The 10945-nt window shown below is 46.6% G+C and overlaps 2 long non-coding RNA genes across 2 annotated transcripts; both read left to right on the top strand.

The window, feature by feature from the left end:
- The first annotated feature begins 668 nt into the window (after positions 1 to 668).
- LOC130520602 (uncharacterized) lies at positions 669 to 1664 on the top strand. The gene is made up of 2 exons (XR_008948939.1): positions 669 to 884; positions 1513 to 1664. It is a non-coding gene; the product is annotated as an uncharacterized LOC130520602 (long non-coding RNA).
- Positions 1665 to 2765: 1101 nt separating this feature from the next.
- On the top strand, positions 2766 to 3770 carry LOC130520603 (uncharacterized). The gene is made up of 2 exons (XR_008948940.1): positions 2766 to 3376; positions 3453 to 3770. It is a non-coding gene; the product is annotated as an uncharacterized LOC130520603 (long non-coding RNA).
- The last annotated feature ends 7175 nt before the right edge of the window (positions 3771 to 10945 follow it).

Raw genomic sequence — 10945 nt, 5'->3', positions numbered from 1 at the left:
TTGTGACCGTGACTTTGACCACACCTGTGGTTCCGCAACGGAGAAATCAGATTTATTAAAATGGTTTCTTTCTTCTGACGATCCGGGGTGGAGGGGGGCCGTCCCAAATTCAGCTATTAAAATTCAGCACGAGTCCTCGTCTTCTGAAACGGGCCCTTGGCGTGCAGCAGGACCCGATGCTGGAGCGTAGGACGCCATCTGTGAGAGCTTCGGGCGACTCCAACAGGTCGGGTTCTTCAGTTCTATGAAGCGTGCTTTTATTTTGGAGGAAGGTCTCAGCTGAGGAGGCTCAAGGGTTCCCATCCCTGGACCTGCTGGAGGGACAGTCTGGAAGACCTGGATGATCTCCTGGAGCAGGTGGAGGGGAGGTGGTCAGGGCCGCCCTGTGACCCGGCCCATCATGGGCCTGACCGAGGAGCCTGGATCATATGAGGAAACCCACCAGGACACCAATGAGAGGAGAACGAAGGTGGTTCCTGCTGTCGTGATCAGAGAAACGTGCGGCCATGTTCGCTCCCACCGAACGGAAGCGCGCGGACATCGCGGCGGCGCTGACGCCACGTGAGCCCCGCATCTTTAAAGAGGCGCAGCGGGGCGACGCGGCCGCGGCGCAGGAGGCGGCGGCGGCAGGCGCGGCGCGGGCGGCGGCGGCGGCGCAGGCGGCGGTGTGGGGGAGGTTCCGGATACTCGCTTTCTCACTCCGCGAGCTTCCAGCATCAGCTGTTCGACGCCGCGCGCTCATTGCTGGAAGTGGGATCCGGATGAGTCACATGACAGAACTGGAGGCTGACATCTGGAGAAAAGGCACCGCGTCCCGGCTCGCACCGCCATACTGTCTTTTGAGCCACATTCCCATTTTTCTCGCCACATTTTACTCCCGCTCGGTGAGCACATTTCCAACAAGCATATTTTTTTTTTGCTCTTTTCTATTGCCCCCCCCCCTCCTCTCTCTTTCCTCCCCCCCTCCGCCTTTTTTCCTCCTTTTTTCCCATTTTTTCCTCCTTTTGCTGGTGTTTGAATTTGAGTATTGCCGCGGTGCTTCGGAGCGTCCCCCCCCCCATCCAGGCTTCAAGTTTCCAGCATGCAGTTGTTCTGGTCCCGGGGGCAGACGCGGTCTCACTTGCACTTTTGTTCCGATCGAGCAGCTTTTGTCAGTATTGAGATTTTTCACGCGTTGATTGGTGGTTTTGAGACATTTTCCCCACATTTTTGTTCCTTTTTTGTTGTTGTGGTTGCTTTGGTTTGCATTTTGCAGTGTTGCTTGTTTGCCTTCGAGTTTTGTGATTTTGGGTCGACCTCACCGATCCAGACCTTGCTTTGACTTTCTTTCCTCTTTTCTTTATCTGAAGGAATCATTTTTAACCTGGTACTTTTCTTGCAGCTCGCAGGTTTGTCGTTTCTATTTTTATTTTTGGTTTTTTTTGTGTGTTTCACCTTTTTCGGTTTGCTTGTACTTTTGCTGGCAGTGTCGAGTCTCTTTTTTTCCTTTTTACGGATGTTATTTTCCTCTAGATGATGCTGGGTGGACGAGGGCAGTTTTGATTCTTGGGGTTTTTTTGTTTTCTGTGTCACCGAGGATGAACAGACATTTCCCCACTCGCAGGTATCTGGAACGAGTTCATGATTGACACCTTCATGTCTCTAATAAAGGTGATAAACGTGCACCTGTGGCTGTTATTTCGCAGGACTGACACAAACGCTTCATCAAGCCTTCTTTATCAATGTTATCTGAAGGTTATCTGATCGGATCGATCTCTGCGTGACGCGACATGGCCGGTTCAGACGCGGCTTGTGTGTTTTTATATTTCGGATGGTTGGTATTTTCCGTCCTCCTCCTCCTCCTCTCCTCCTCCTCCACGCCGCAGCTGAGGACCTGATGTAGCTGCAGGATGCGCCGCGCTCTCCGGCACCATCCAAACGCTGCCGGACGCGGCCGTCGCGTTTCCGCCCGCGGTGAGAACGCGCGTCCTGCGCGGCGGTGCGCCTCCATCCCGGGTAGCACTTTGAGGATTAGGCGCTGAAGCATGAAGAAGCTTTTGAAGTGGCTTTGAAGTTTGCGGTGCAAGTTTAATATTTCCCCCCCGTCGCTGCGTTCTGCTACCTTTGAACATTTAGCCCGGCAACGCCAGCGGGAGGGAGTTGCGTGATGATACAAAGGAGATTTGTATCATCGGAGGGGGGCCTCCAAACATCAGCGTCCCTCCGACAGCTCTACACACGCGTGGATTTGTCGGAATGACCAACAAAACAGGAACGATATTTGTGTGTTTTCATAAAGGCTGCGGCGCCTGTGAGGAGCTCAGACTCCGCCAGGACGTCACAACAATTTCAAAGACGTGAAGCGCACAGCAGCTGCCCTCGCTGACCGACAAGGCTTAGCGCTAAGTTAGCCTGGGTCCTTCTGGGATGTTTGTTCCATCATGAGGAAAACCCAACAACAAACTTCTGATCCGCGCGCTCTTGGCAGGCCGAAGGATGATGAATAATAACGGAGGGGACGCTGGAACGGCCTCCTCGCCCAAGCCCGGCGGCCACGTGGAGCGGCGCCGTGTCCAGATGTTTCTTGGCTGGCGCGCTCGCCTTCCCTGGCTGCTCACCTCCGTAGGAAAATAATGAAATTCCGACTTGATTGATTGTGTGGCTCGGGCTGTGCGAACGCCGGCCGGGCCAGCTGTGTCTCTCAGCAGAACGAGGCTGCGCCGCCCCGACCCTGGCGGCCCACCAGCGGCAATATGTTCACAACCCGGAGGGTGATAGGAAAGCAAGGGATGGTCGACCCCCACGCGACACCTCCAGAGGAGAGGAGACGCCAAGAACGCTTCCCCGCCAGCCTGAAAACCATAAAAACATTCAGCTGTATTCAAATGTGCATGACCGGAGTGCATATAATTGGAAAAATGACCCTCTTTGATGGCAGAATATTCCTTCATTCTCTGCGCAGCGAGTCCATAAATGCAACCTGTGGAAATTTAAAGTCATTTAAATTCCACTGAGGCGTTGCCAAGTCTTTGAAGCCCAAAAAATTGCTTGTCACCCTTTCACAATTCACATTATTGAGCACATGGCGCCTCCCAGGAGCACCTAGAAATAAGAAACATCCCTGTGCAAACTCTTGATTGTGGGGAGCTGAAAAAGCATCGATTCAAATGTCCCTGACTGATGGAACACGCAGGGCCGCTGAAACGTAGCTTCTCCTGCAGAGCATCCGCTAACAAATGCTCATTTTTCCACATTTAAACTCCTGCCAGCTGCAGCTGTAACCGTGAGTGCTAATGACAACAACATCCTGATTGTGGTACAGCCACAGGGTCCAGCCCTCCAAAACAGCATCATGTCCAGGAGGAGTGCCCAATGAGCTCTACTACTTACCACACCGGTAATATTTGATGGTAGATTGTCTGCAGTAATTTTGTTTTTCAAATAAATATAATAATATCTTCTGTGTAACATAGGTTGACTCTAGAGACTGTGGATTTCAAATTGAACAGACTCAACTGGATGCTTTTCCTGAGGCTCCCCTGACAAGAGCTCCATGTGGGGATGCAAACATGCAGGAGTACCTGGACTTGGCCATGCAGAGCAATCATTTACAGAAGGCAGAGTACTGGCCGTCTGCAACTGAGCTGTATCTGAAACTAAAAGAAATTACTCAGCTATGATTGAAAAGACATTATTAGAAAGGTGTAACTTGTACACAAAGTGTCTTAATTTGTCACCCACAGCATCATTATTTTAAAGAGGGAAATATGAATAAACATAATGCGTAGTAATGAGCATGGATTTCCTTTTTTTTTAATAGATAAAATCGTGAACTACTGTTTCATGAACAGAACACAGTTTCAGAATGATGACCCCCCCCCCCCCCCCCCCCCCCACCCCATAACAGCAGCAGAACAATAAACATTTTTTGAGTCCAATATGGCTCATAAAAAGCCAAATCTGTGTTCTGAATTCCAAAGTCCATTTGTGCCTTGAACACACTGTAGGAATCCAGGAGTGGTAATTTCAACAAGTTAGAACAAGTATTTGACATTGGGAATGGAGAGCCATCCAAGAACTCAATTTTTGGCAACGGTTCCAACCCAGAAGGAGGAAGTGATGTCAGCCCTGTGGCAAAATCAAAACTGTCTGGTTCCCAGTTTTTGGGAACTCTTTTGCAGGGTTTCTCCTGCGGGGGCGTGGTGGAGCCATGCCTCAGCCGCAGGTGGTGCCGGGGACTGGTGCACCTGCAGATGATCGGTAATCAAGCCACCTATTTATGGACTGTTCTCACGGGTGGCCAGCGTTGGCGTGTCTTGTCTGTTTCGGAATACCCCGGCTATACCCTCCTGGACTATCGTGAGACTTTTTCTTCGTGGATAACTTTTGAACCCGGTTATCGGATTATTGTTTGTCTTTATCCTTCGTGGACTGCTTTTGACCCCGCTCGGGATTTTTGTCGTAAGTTTACATTCCCTGTTTGATGAAGACTGAGTCGTGGTCTCCACGCCTTTTTGAGTTGCTCAACGTTCTATAAACTTTAATAAAGCTTCTTGGAAAACGATACGCCACTGTGTTCTGCCTGCTTTCGGGTCCTGATACAACTGCTCGTAACAAAAACGTCTTTCACAGACACAGCAGCCTCGCCTTCTGCAAAGAAAAAATGTTCAGGTAGATATACATGGTAATGTGCTTTTCCAAGTAGTTATAAAAAAACAAAACAAACCTTCACAGCCAAGGAGATAGTCTGCCCAGTAGGCCAAGATTACACTTTCTTTTTGTCTCCTGTTGCTCCCTGCAGGGCTGACGTCAGGTGTAAAGAGTCTTTCAATGTCAAAGCCAGCGAGTCGCTTTTCAGAGTGGCAGAGAACTGGGGTCAGCAAAGAAGGGTGTTGCTGTAGTGCTGTCAGAAACTGAAGGGCTGAAAGGCCATCTTTGAATCTACAACGTGAACACAAACACTTTCACTGCTGTGTAGTGCCAACAGCAACAACCAATTAAACTATCTAAATTGTATTATCTTAAGTTTATATATTTTATAAGGTTATATTTGTTTGTTATATTGAGTATTTATAGATTAGCATAAGGCAGAGAATGGAGAGACAGACATCATATAGGTAGGCTAGCAGTTGTAACATCAGAGATATACATGCCATGAGACATTTCAAGCAAATTTCATTTTTTTTGGGGTGGAACGACAAAAAACAAATGCAAATTTAACTTACCTGTCAATTACAGATGAGTTGCGGTCAATAACATACCATCGGACGTAGTCTGCCACAATGTCCTTCTTTTCTTCAGTTAGAAAGTTAGCAGCCGCTAACCAATGGTACAGCTGATTCACGTTGTACGTACTTCAGATAGCGACGGCTATGCTACACTTACTTTGCTTAGCATTAACAGGCTGTTGAGACGTCCCCGGTACGGCTGGTTCTTCAGTCTGTGCTGCGGCATTTAAAAACGCCAAGAACCGACCACAGAAACCACAAACCGGCGTCAATCTGCTCAAATGTTTGCCACAAAACGGCAAAAGGCCACTTGCATGTCGTCCATCCTGCGTCACGATGAAGTCCTTACCCGCTTTCGATTCAAATGATGGTAATACCCTTTCCGTCAGAAAAGTAACTTGTAAATTTGTTTTCTGCCGGCTGCTTTTTCTTACGGAAAGGGTATTACCAACTGTACCGACGGAACGCATCCATTGGCCCAACCGTACCAAGGGTCGGTAATTCCCTTTCCGGTAGAAAATGTTACTTGTAAATTTGTTTCATCCACTTGTAAAAGTGTTTTGCACCTCTCGGCCACTGTAAAATTGGCCTGAATGGAATGCTGACTCCAGCACGAGCAGCAAAAACATGGGAGAACCTTAAAAAAACCTACAAGGTTTGTAATAATTGTTTTAAATTTGGTCTAAATGTGACGGACTAATAGTTATAGCAAATGTAGCATTACTGTTTGAATTATTTGCTTATTCCCTGTTTGTAGGAGCTTCGGAGACCACCAACAGGATCTGGCACTGAATCTGGGGAGGTCACTGCTGACAAGTGGAATTAGTTCCCTCTCATGGATCAGGCAATAGGTGGCAGGCCCTCCATTCGGCCCCCATGCCTCATTGCCTCAGCCTGGGGGAAGAGCCATTCATTTTCTGAGTCAGGCTCCTCATATTCAGTCCCAGATAGACCTGATGGAGAGTCAGGGACGGAGGAGGAGGAACCAGGGCCAGCACCGCGCCAGCGCCAGCGGTGCGATAGGGTCCTGGAGCTGCTGGAGAGGGCCGAGGAAGGGTGACACGAGAGGAAGCCAGGGAGGAGAGACTTTTAAATCTCTTAGAGAAACTGGTAGACAAAATGTAAAAAAGAATGTATTAAATTGTTTAAGTTAACTTCCATCAAAGATTGCTTTCTTGGCATCATATGGTTGATAACAAATGCTTTATTCAAAGTTTAAATTTAATTGGTACAATTTTTGATTTTGAAACCAATACTATTTACAAAACACACACTTGTGTGTGTATATATATATATATATATATATATATATATATATATATTTATATAAACAAGTTGCATTTATCCTATTATGATTTTGAAATACCTATTTACAAAAATGGAACCCAAAAAATACTCAAATTAAATGGAACCTGCCAGAAAAAAGACTTTATGATGGCAGCCAGGTTGAACAGACGTCAAGCTCCAAAATTCTGGATTATAAAGACCAGTCCTAAATGCAATCATGTTCAGAGAGCTGGTGGGAGGTGGGTTGGTGCTGACAGGGCAGCAGTCAGTCTGCTCCGAATTTGCTCTCCACATTGCAGGTCTGGCTGCATTTGACCAATGTCATCTGACCCAAGTGCCTCTTCTGAGGGTTCCATGCTGTTACCATTCCACAAGCACACATTGTGCAGAATGGTATAGCATGCAATGACCTTGGTGGCAAATGCAGGCTCCACCTCTCGAGCTTTAAGGAATATTGCCCACTGTAGTATCTGAAGCCTGTGTATCTATTCTGTGCATGCCTTTACTTCTGTAAGGCCGCAATGCAGCCAGCCTGGTGCCACATTAGGAGATGCTCCACATGTGTCCTGTGATTTCTGCCTCGAGAAATTGAAAAGATGGCGGAGGGAAGATAAATAAAGGGAAGATAGGCCTGTTGTTGCTTGCTGTAGTTGAGGAATAACATTTGTCGTGCAAGAAAAACAGTGATGATGCTGTCATTGGTCCCTTGCAGGTTCCTACATTGTGGTGGCCCAGAAGACTTTGCCAGGTGTCTTGGAAATGGAGGCGTCCTATGTTTGGAAATGAATAAAGCACTGACTGATTAAAGAGAGGTGGCCCCACCCAGGTGACACTGAAGAGCAAGAACACTTAATTTCCCAATGAGTGCTACAAAATAAAAATGAAAAAGCTGTGGCCATGACCTGTCGACAGCCTTATTTTATTAGTTTTTTTACAGCCTCAAGGTCCTGCATGTCTCGGGTGTGGACTGGAAAGTCGTCCCCGTGCGTGAAAGAATACAAATGAGACATGTGCATTGTATTCAAAGAAGCCTTTATTGTCAGTACAAAGAAGCCTTTATTGTCAAGTGCAAAGAAGCATTTATTGTCAAGTGCAGTCAATAAACCACTCCAATTTTCTTTGCTTTGCTTACACCTGGAAATGAGGTCCCAGAAGAATGTCCACAGCCTTTTGAAAGTCTGCAAAAGTGTCAAAAGTCTGGCCTTCAAGTCCTGGAGATGATGACTTTTTGCTGTTTGGACAGTATGCCTGAAACCACATCCTGTCATCCTTCAGGACCTTCCTCTACTTCATCTTTTCATGTTTGTCCTGAAAGGATGCAGCCCTCTGGAAGAGTTCATTGGTTTCATCCTCTTTCAGCCATGCAACATCAGCCTGTGGGAGCCCATTGGGAGCAGACTCCCATATTTTTGTGCCATCCCTCGTATGTCACCTAATAAGAAAACACACGATTATATCCGGCAGCCGATATATAGTCACTGAATACTGTGAGAAGAATTATTGTTGTTATTACTATTATCGTTTCAATGCTATAGTAAGTATAGTAAGTAGAATTAGAATGTTTAATCAAAAGGAATGTATGAGTGTTTGAATCAAGTATTGTAGCTGTTATGTACCCAGCACTGGGAGGTATCATGTTCAAGGACACGAGGAAGTCGTAGAGATAGGAGGAGAAGGAATCATGAAGTTGTTTTGATACAAATGTTGTGTGAACCAAATAAAAGAGGAGAGCGAGCAGCAGACGGACGGAGTTGAGAGAGGAAGCTTGAACTGCTCGTCGGCTCTCCCTTGCAAGGCCTCCTGTTGTCTGTGTGGTTGATCTGAGTCTAGTAAACGAACAGCGCGGGTGACCAAACATCACCCTCACAAAAATTGGTCCTTCGAGCCGGATCCCAAGACCTGGAGAGGAGCGCCGTGGGACGACCGAACGCCGAAGTCTGCGCGCAGCCGGAGTCAAAAGGACGTCCGAAGTGAAAGACCTTTCATCACGAGTTGACGGAAGGCCGGTCTTCGTCCCTCCCAGGGCGACCATCTCCAGTGACGGGAAGAAGGCACTAAAACAACTCAGAGAGATCATTCCTAGGTTTGACATCCCGAAGGTCATCTGGAGCGACAATGGAAGCCATTTTGTAAATGAGATAGTGAAAACTGTAGGAGTAACTTTGGACATTGATTTGAAGAATCACTGCGCATACCACCCTCAGAGTGCAGGATTGGTTGAAAGAGTCAACGGTACTATTAAGAACAGACTGAAGAAATGTATGGACGAGACAGGAAAGAACTGGATGTTTTGTCTCGACCTGGTGAAATTATGGATGCACATAACACCACACAAGAAAACAGGCATCACACCCTTTGAAGCATTATATGGGCGGCCTTATTGCCTACCATACTTTGCAACAACAAATGAGCTAAAACATGTTGAGGAAACAATAGCAGATTATCTGAAAAAAGTGTTACTTAACCGATGTGTGAATACAGTAAATGTTCCTCCTAGTCCTGTGTCTTCCACAGATTCCACCCCCCAGGAACCCATTCAACCGGGCGACTACGTGTGGGTGAAGAAGTTTGTGCGAAAGAGGTGGAACACGCCTAGATGGGAAGGTCCTTATCAAGTACAGCTGACCACAAAGACTGCAGTTCGAGTGGACGGGAAACTGTCGTGGATACACCTTTCCCATTGTAAAAAACAGAAAATTCTTCCAGGTGAAGGCGAGGGAGCAGTGGCGGACTCTCCGTAAACGGCTGACGGCCTGTATAGGTCCAGCAACGGCTGAACCCCGTCGGAACCTGTGAAGAGGATCTAAAAGGAAATGAAGTTGTTCTTCCTAATTGTGGTGAGTGCTGTGACGGCAGGACTCGTGAGTTTTGGTCTTTGGAATTTCCGACAGGAGGGAGGTAATCAGGGACAGAAAGATGCTCTGAGACAGGATGAGAGCTACGCGCGCGCTAAACACACCGTAGTTAGCCACTTAGAACATTCATGGTTAGAACAAGATCCAGAGTCCTCACACACTTACAGTTTGAATACATGGTGGCGCTATGCTACTTTCACAGCTCGGACACAGAATCATTCAACACAGAGGTGTCCAGAAGGTTATAACTGTACATGTAACTATCCCGCTTTCGCGCCAGGAGACAAAGGCACGCAATTAGTGGATAAGGGATGGTGGTTATGTGGACACAATGCGTATGCAGACCTACCAGCAAACTGGTCAGGAGTGTGTGCTCCAGTACATCTCAAGGATCACACAGTCATAATTTATGCTGCTAATGCTAGATCTGCACCACAGTTGCGTTCCAGGAGAGATTTGAATGACGAGTTTAAACCACATGACTCAGTGTGGGGCACAGATGTACCACGAGAGTTTAAGCATTGGTCAACCGGAAATAAAGTGACCATGACACTCTTTCCGTGGCTAGGAATAGGAAAGAACATATTGAGATTGGAAACAGTTGATTACAGGTTGAAAGTATTTACTAATTTGACAAAAGTTGCTCTCACAGGAGTCAAGGAAGAAATGACAGCGCTAAGACTGATGACCATGCAGAATAGGATGGCCTTAGATCTCATAACGGCCCCCCAGGGAGGAGTTTGTGCAATGGTAGGAGATTACTGTTGTACGTTCATCCCAGAGAATGATGCGGACGGTCACCTGATAGATAGCGCATTGAGAAATTTAACTAAACTACAGAGAGCTATGATTGACGATGGTAGTCCTCCACCAGATTGGCTTACAGGAATGTTGTCAAGGTGGAGGTAACTGTTTTTCAAGATAGGAATGATGATAGGGATAGTGCTGCTAGTATTAGCCATACTAGCTTGCTTTGTAGTACCTCTTGTTCGGGGTTGCATTGGCCGGCTCGTGGGATCAGCTGTTACTAGTACTTTGCTGCAGGTGGAAGAACGATCTCTACTGGACAACGATGAAGAGGAATCAGAAGAAGAATGGACAAATGTGATGCAAGATGTAAATGAAATGTTTGAGATGTCTTAAGCTGTACCCATGTTGAACTCTGAGTGTAAGAAATGTGTTTCTAGGAAAATGACGTAATGCATTTAAATTTCATGAAATGAAATGATGTAATACTGACAATGAGAATCTAGACGCATTTAACGATAAACAGGAGGGAAATGTGAGAAGAATTATTGTTGTTATTACTATTATCGTTTCAATGCTATAGTAAGTATAGTAAGTAGATTTAGAATGTTTAATCAAAAGGAATGTATGAGTGTTTGACTCAAGTATTGTAGCTGTTATGTTCCCAGCACTGGGAGGTATCATGTTCAAGGACACGAGGAAGTCGTAGAGATAGGAGGAGAAGGAATCATGAAGTTGTTTTGATACCAATGTTGTGTGAACCAAATAAAAGAGGAGAGCGAGCAGCAGACGGACGGAGTTGAGAGAGGAAGCTTGAACTGCTCGTCGGCTCTCCCTTGCAAGGCCTCC

The sequence above is a fragment of the Takifugu flavidus genome, unplaced genomic scaffold (assembly GCF_003711565.1).
Source record: "Takifugu flavidus isolate HTHZ2018 unplaced genomic scaffold, ASM371156v2 ctg442, whole genome shotgun sequence".
NCBI lineage: Eukaryota > Metazoa > Chordata > Actinopteri > Tetraodontiformes > Tetraodontidae > Takifugu > Takifugu flavidus.
The sequence above is the reverse complement of the archived record's forward strand: the minus strand, read 5'-3'. Positions and strand labels throughout refer to the sequence as shown.